We start from the raw sequence: 8,622 nt of genomic DNA, 5'->3' as shown, positions 1-8,622 counted from the left end.
TTCAGTCTCCTCTAAATACTCAGTTTGCAAATTATTATCTATATATTCCAGTCTTTCCTCCAGTACTCGAATGTTCGCTTGTACTCTGCCAAAAACATTTTTATTCCAACCCCTCAAGGCTAATTTAGTGCGTTTCAGTCGAATAGCAAGTTTCAATAGGCCATGAGCTAAATCTGGTTGGTTCCAAGCCTATTTCACACAAGGCAAAAATTATCATGCGAACACCACATATTCATAAACCGAAAAGGGGCCGGTCCATAAGAAGAAAAATGTGTCTCCAGATATAATAACATAGGGCAATGATCAGACGAATTTCTGTTCAATTTTCTATTCAAAAACTCAACCCTCGCCATCGTAAAGTGAGTGGAAAAAGAATTATTACTAACCACTCTATCTAATTTGGCCCAACTTCTCAACGCTCCTACATGTCCATTACACCATGACATGGAATGACCACTACTAGTGGTTTCAAGTAAGCCACAACGGTCTAGACACTCATTAAATTCAGCCATAGAAATCAAAGGTCGTGGGTTGCCACCAATCCTTTCCGAATCCGAGCGAATAACATTAAAATCACCCATGGACCACCCAAGGATGATTAGTCATATGCCTCTCTTCCAATTCTTTCCAAAGCTCCCTTCTTTCAACATAAGTACATTTAGCATAAACAAAAGTAACAAGAATACGTTGGTTAGCCAAAACATACCAATCAGAAACAAATTGGGGGTGCAAAACAGTACCTCAAAATCATCTTGCTCCTTCCAAAATATCCATAATTTACCACCTTCATCCTCATTCAACTTGAAAAAATGAAAATTCAAAAACTTCCCAAGATTCACCATATGTTGTTCTCTAACAAATGGTTTATCAATCGCCATAAGAGCAACCTTATTCCTGTTTAGCAGCAATTTCAACATCTTCCTAGATTGTCCCAGCCCTCGAACATTCCAGTAAAAAATTGTATTAATCATAAATTCAGTTTTTTAGACCAGGTATGCCGTTGGGACTTCCTCACCATCTTGTCATCCTTTATTTTTTCTATTCCGGCAACCACACGAGCATCTCATTCATAAGCTTTATCTTTGCCCATAACCAACAATATTTCACCTTCTTCCCTAGCCAAGGATTAACCCACATCTAAATCTTTTTGCCAATGTTCAATGCTCGGCCCTCTGTTCATCCCTGAAGTAGTCGAGTAGTTGGGACAATCCTCTATTTGCACTATGTGAGTAACATCAATCGATTTATCAGAATTCCCATGGTTTTCATCTTCTTCATCTTCTATTTAATTTCTCACGAATTAGATACTATTATGGTAACATCCAAGTAAGAAGGTCATCTCCTCACTCTTTATAGTCAACCATATATCAAATTTTATTTCTTCTTAGTGGTCCTCACACTAAAATCTTTGCCTATCCAATGAGTAGCTTGATAATACTTTGGGGATATTTGGGTCCTCCTAACTGTCCAAGCCCACTACTAAGAAATAGGCCAACGATTAAGAAGCAGGCCAAAGTTTTAGCCTAGGGTCAGGAGGGCCACGTCTGAAGAGTCTGTAACTGTAACTACATAGCAGATAACTATCATGAGATCGAGGTATTGATCCTATAAAATAGGAGTTATCTCTCCCCTCAATTAGTAAGGAATCATGAAGGATATACACATGAGAATTGTGGGCTAGGGTCAATTACCATCACGCCCAACCATGTCCTTCTATAGATAACCTATGAGAGGTAACAAACATAATCATCTTCATTTTTATATTCATTTATTCTCACTCGATATTACTGACTTAAGTATCAGAGTCTACACAGGGCAACTAATGCTGCCTCTTCAATGTTACGGGTCATTCGTACGGTTGGTGATATGAAACACGTCCTTTACACTTTGTTCTACCATTTGCAATAGCCACCAATCATCTAATTATAAGATTTCAAAAGCAAATGAACTTCAAGATGGGTAAAAAGAAGAAGAATTCAAAATAGAAAAGAAAAATGAATTGAAGCAGTAGAGAATAATGAGATCATATCAACACAACAATAGATTAAAGTACCAACTAATAAGAATCATCATCTAGTACAACTAGATTCGACCATGTGGATGGAAGGCTATGATACAACTCCATGTATAATTAGAATTCCATAATCCATACAACTCCTTGGTAAGGCAAGTTAACCTGCATCAGGTTCAGAAAGTAATTAAGCACGAGAAATTAAACTATTTTTTACTGCAAAATGTATATAAAGGGAAAGAAAGACTGCAATTATTTCAAAGTATGCACTTAGGCCAAACACGATAGGGTGCCTCCTATTTTGTTCGCATTCTTTTTATAATCCCAGTTGAAATAGAACAAGGTTGTAACCAATTAAATAAGGTAGAAAACTCCAAATTTAAAGTCTTTTATAGGAAGTGATGTTGGATCTTATATAAAATCTGGAAACACCAAGATCTCTTGTCAAATCCTCATAGAAATCTAAGAAAGAAAGCGTACTTGTAGCCATTAAAGAGAAAAGCGCAGCGGTATGATCTTTCATGTCCAAGATTCACTCTCTAGTAAAACTCACAGCAATGAGATGTGTAAAGTAGAGAAAAAGATGAATCTGGAGTGGGGACCATGACCTATAATATAATATCCCGAATTTCAGTTTTTTCCATCATAAAACAATATAATTACATGGGTCTTTAATGAGTCTCTACACATGAATTGGGCCCTTACCACTTTATACTCATGACCTGACCAAAATCATGGGCTTATAGAGATGTGTTAATGGACTTGTTATTTCACTTTATTGATCACACTTATTGGGTCTTAAAAATATTATCCAAACCTTATATTTGACAATTATACAATACAAGATTGATAATCTATATAGGTCCATTAATTTAAATAATGCTAACAATCTACCACTTGGATTATATTGATTTCTGGAAAAATCAAACATTGTAGACTTTATGAGCTCAAACTGTAATTGCCAGACTTTATGGATATCACCTCGAAACAATATGGTTCATTGAGAAATATCAGTATAGGATCATGGCAGTCATTGTCACATTTATCGTGACATGACCCATCCATCGTCACAAACACCAATATCATCAACAACATAGATCAAGTACAGATGTGCAGCATGAAAATTTCATGTAATGTGATCATTTATCATGCCTATTTCCAACTAGTCCTTACATCAATCTTTCAATCCTTATGTATTTCCATAATTTGAAACAAATGCAGCCTTAGAATCATCAATAAACCAAAAGCACGATCACAGTAAGTGTCAAATAAATAAAGTACGTAACAGACAAACTCCCACTAATAAAATATGTCACTAGGACTAACCACTCCCATACGAGCTACATGTTCCTTAAACACTTTAGGTGGTATGCCCTAAGTGAGCGAATCTGAAACCATCAGATTTGTACTAATGTACTCAATTGAAACTTGATGATTTTGAACTCTTTCTTTCACAACAAGAAACTTTATGTCAATGTGTTTAGACTTTGACGAACTCCTATTGTTTTTAGAATATAACTCAGTGGCCTTATTATCACAATAAACCTTTAGTGGATTCTCAATACCATGACTTGCAAACCGATAATAAAATTTTGCAACCATATTGCTTGATTGGATGCCTTATAGTAAGCAATAAACTTTACTTCTATGGTAGAAGAAGCTGTAAACGTGTGTTTGACGCTTTTCCATGACACAGCTCCTCCAGCCAACAAGAAAATATAACCTGAAATGGATCTCCTACTATCAAGGCAACCAACAAAATTGGAGTATGAGAATCCAATGAACTCTAGATGTTGTACCCTCCAATATGTGAGCATATAGTCTTTTATTTTTTGCAAGTACTACATTTCCTTTTTAGCAGCCTTCCAGTGATCCATGCCTGGATCACTCAAATATCTACCAATCATTCCAACTACATACATAATATTTGGGTGTGTGCAAACCTGAGCATACATGAGGCTCCCTATAGTTGATGCATAAGGGATATCCTTCATTTATTTCTTTTCAATATTGTTGAGCAATGGAGCAAACTTAACATGTCACCCTTTGCAAAGGGCGCATCCCCAAATGCACAATTTTGCATGTCAAACCTACTAAGTATTTTCTTGATATATGCCCTTTGTGACAAGCCAATTGTACCACATGATCTATCATGATGAATCTGTATGCCTATCACAAAAGATGCCTTACCAAGATCTTTCATTTCAAAGTATTTCAAAAGAAATTTCTAAGTTTCATGTAACAAGCATATGTCACTAGTTGCCAGTAGAATGTCATCGACATGTAATACCAAAATTATAAATTTTCTCTCATTGATCTCATGATAAATACATTGATCAACACTATTTTTCTGAAAACTAAAAGAGAAAATTACTCTATCGAACTTTCGATACCATTGGCGAGATGTCTGCTTTAAACCATAGATGGATTTCTTTAATATGCAAACCAAATGATTCGATTCATCAATCTTGGAGCCCTCTGGTTGTATCATATAGATTGTTTCCTCAATTTCACCATTGAGAAAAGCAATCTTTACATCCATATGATAAAACTCTAAATCATAATGAGCTACAAGTGCCACAATGATCCTAAAAGAGTCTTTTGATGAAACTTGAGTGAAAGTCTCTTTATAGTCAATGCCTTCCTTTTGAGTGTAGTCTTTTGCAACTAGGCGTGATTTATACCTTTCAAAACTTCCTCTAGAGTCAGGCAATTCGAAAAGCCAAACGTGATTTTCCTTCATAGACTTTAGCTCATCTAGCATTGCACCCATCCATTTTTGGGAGTTAGTACTTTGTTTGGCTTGATTGTAAGAGATTGGATCATCTTCCCATCCTATATCAAACTCCTGCTCTTGGAGATAGACAATGTAATCATATGGAATTGTCTATCTCCTCTCCCAATTTGATCTCCTTAATGTCACTTCCTGTTGAGGCTGTTCAGGTTCTTTTGTATTAGTTAGAGGCAACTCAGAAATGGTTTGATGATCTGCATCCACAAACTATACTATGACAGACGTGACCATCTCACCACCCTCAGTATTTGTCAGAGGTATTTCAATATGTTCCTCTTCAAATACAATATCTATGGGTTGTGTACTCCCACTATCCTGAATATTCTCATTGAATTTGGCATTACCCGTCTCAATAATGGTATTACTTAAAGGGCAATAAAACTTAAAACCCCTTGATCTCTCAGAATACCCAATAAAGGAGAAACTAACTGTTCTTGAGTCCAGTTTCCTTTCCTTAGGCTTATAGGGTCTAGCCTCTGATGGACAACCCCAGACATGTAAGTGCCTAACACTATGCCCTTTTCAAGTCTATAACTCATATGGGGTTTTAGATATTTTTTTTAATAGGTACTTGATTAAGAATGTAAAATGCGGTCTTTAAGGCCTCTCCCCATAGTGATATTGGTAAAGAAAAATGAGATATCATACTTACCATATATTTTAGGTTTCGATTTTGTCTCTCAATTACACCATTTCATCGTGGAGTCCATAGCGTGGTGTATTGAGGAATGATGCCACATTCTTCTAAGTACCTCGCAAAAGGCTTAGGACATTGTTCACCTGATCCATCATATCCACCTTTGTATTTACCACCACAGTCAAATCTAACGGCCTTAACCTTCTTATCAAGCCGATTTTCAACTTCAGCTTTATAAGCCTTAAAAACATGAAGTGCTTGTGATTTTTCATGCATCAAATACAGATTAGAAATGATATTTGTAGTCATAGAGCGCACAATCTCTTTGAAAAAAGTGAGTAAATACGGGACCTACATGAAAAAAAAAATTAATTTTTTAAAAGTGGATCACACTCTTTTTCAAAACGATTTTGTGGTGCTTACACACTCTACAACTGTATATAACATTATTTAATATAAATATCCATAACGATAATAATCATATATAAAAATGATAAAATAAATATGATCATTTCAAGATGTAGTAGGGAATGGACCACAAATATCAGTATGTATCACCTCTAAGATGCCTGAACTCCTCTTAGCACCTATTTTTCTTATATTTGTTTGCTTTCCTTTTATACATTCAACACAGATTTTAAAATCTGAAAAATTAAGAGGACTAAGAATTCCAATTGACACAAACCTTTCAAATCTCTCTTTCGAGATATGTCTCAACTGCTTGTACCACAATATAGAGGTATTCTCATTGATCAATCTCCTCTTTGTACTACAACTATTTACATGTAAGGTTTTGTTTGTCTTTAAGTGAGAGGAATCCAACTCCAACAAAAAAAAAATTATCAATCAAAGAGCCAGTACCTACAACATTTGAATCTCGAAAAAAACTAAATTTCTCATTTCTAAATGAACAAAATAAATAGATTTGTCCAAACAAGAAACAAAAATTAAGTTCTGTCTAAATGACGGCACATAAAAAGTCCATCCAAATCCAAATAAAAACCATACTGCAATTTTAATCTATATACTCCAATTGCCTCAACACTAACTTTATTGCCATCCCCCAAGTAAATGAATTTTTCTGCATCACTTGGTTTTCAAACAAAGATAGAAAAATCACCTTTCTTCACAATCCACTTCTTATACTAGAAATAATTCTTCTTCATATGACCATCCCTGTTACAAAAGTAACAAGCAGAAACATTATCATGTTCTTGTTGCATAATTTCCTGTGAAGTTCCAACATTCGCAGTTGCCTTAACTTTTTATCATTCCTCTTTCTTTTCTTCGTGCCTAGATTTCCATGCGGGAAAATTGCCATGTGAGCACTTTATGTCCTTTCTTGTTTGAATCTCTCTTCCTTTTGCACACAATGAGCAATAATCTCATTAGGAGTCCATTTCTTCCTTTGAGTATTATAATTCATTTTGAAATGACCAAATTGTGCAAAAAGAGAGTTCAAAATTAGATGCATAAGAATTTCATCAGAAAATTCTAACTTCAGTGTTCTCAATCTAGTAACAAGATTAGACATTTCCATAATACACTCCCTTATGTTCCATTTGACATTATATCGCATTGAGACAAGTTTGCTAAGAAGCGTACTTGTCTATACCTTTTCCAACGCAACAAATCGGTCTGTTATTTAGCTCAGGTACTTCTTGGTATTTTTCTCTTCAGGCATTGCACCTCGAATAGAATCAAGACTAGAATGTTTCATTATCATAAGATTCATGCGATTAAAGTGATCCCATTTTTCGTAAGATGTCCTCTGATCAGTAGAACTTTGATCAGTAGGCTTGGGAGACTTATCAACCTGAAACACATAGTCTAGATCCATACACCCAAGAACAATAGTAACATACTCTTTTCATTTGTAAAATTTGATCTAGTAAGGACTAGAATGTTATTCAAATTGGCAGATATCGAGAATGCATTCACTATAAGGAAACAAAAGAAACTTACAATAAATAAACATCCCCATCAATCTTTGAAGTATTAATAAACAAAGCCTAACTTTCTTCATGCAAACTTTAGTCCAATTGAACAACAAAATGAATCAAACAATATGACAAAATTAAACCCAAAATTTATGGCTTTATAAAGGTGAGCCCATATGAGATACCTAGTGCATCATTGCAATCACGTCTACAATAACTACAACATACAAGTGGTCCTCTCCCAATGAAGCTGGTTATCGTGAATAACGCAAACTAGGCCTGGCCAAACAATAGCATTCCTTTTGTTTGACTATTGAATGCATAAGCTAATCGAATAAATTATTTAACCTGGCCAAACAGTAGCCTTCCTTTGGGATGATTATTGAATGCATAGGTTAATCTTGAAAAACTATGCAATTCACATATAACCACCTCATACCATCTATGATCCGACCAAATAACAACTTTCCTTTAGGATGATTGTCATTCGCATGAATATAGATGTAACTTGATGCAATTCATCAAACTTTTACATTTAAGGCTATGGAGAAAACTTCCATGATAGAGGTCACTAAGAGCACTCTCATTGGATTAGCTAAAGTTAAAGTATATTTTTTATGAATGTAAGATGAATTTAACATTTAGCTATTACATTCACATAAATTTCTACATTGGAATAGCCATTTTTTCATTATATGATAATAAAATAATATAAGATGAATTTAACTTTGACTATTCATATCAAATCTCCACATTGAATTATCTATTTATTCATTATATAGTAATGAGTAATTAAAAATTTTAAAAAAATTTTAATTTTTTTAATTATGAATTTATTTTATTTTATCATATTTTACTATTTATAATATTATATATTAATTAGCAATTGTATTCTAATTATATTTTTTCAATTGTCATTTAAAATGGAGAGAGAAATAATTAATATTAAAAGGAGAGAGAAAGAAATAATATAAAAATGATTTGATGAATGAATAGTGTGTTCCAAATTTGAAAATTAGTTTAGACTTTACTGTAACTATATTCTAAATATTTGGAATATAGCTAATTCAATGTGAGCAATTTTATGACCTAATAGTTAAATTCTCATTGAATTTAACTTTTAGCTAATCCAATGAGAATGCTCTTAGGTGACATATTACTTTAAATTCTCTAAGCCACATGTATGAATTGCCACTAAATACCTCAAACAAAAATAAGCGTGCATAAAAATAAAACAATA

Source organism: Juglans regia, chromosome 16 (genome assembly GCF_001411555.2).
Source record: "Juglans regia cultivar Chandler chromosome 16, Walnut 2.0, whole genome shotgun sequence".
NCBI lineage: Eukaryota > Viridiplantae > Streptophyta > Magnoliopsida > Fagales > Juglandaceae > Juglans > Juglans regia.
The sequence above is the reverse complement of the archived record's forward strand: the minus strand, read 5'-3'. Positions refer to the sequence as shown.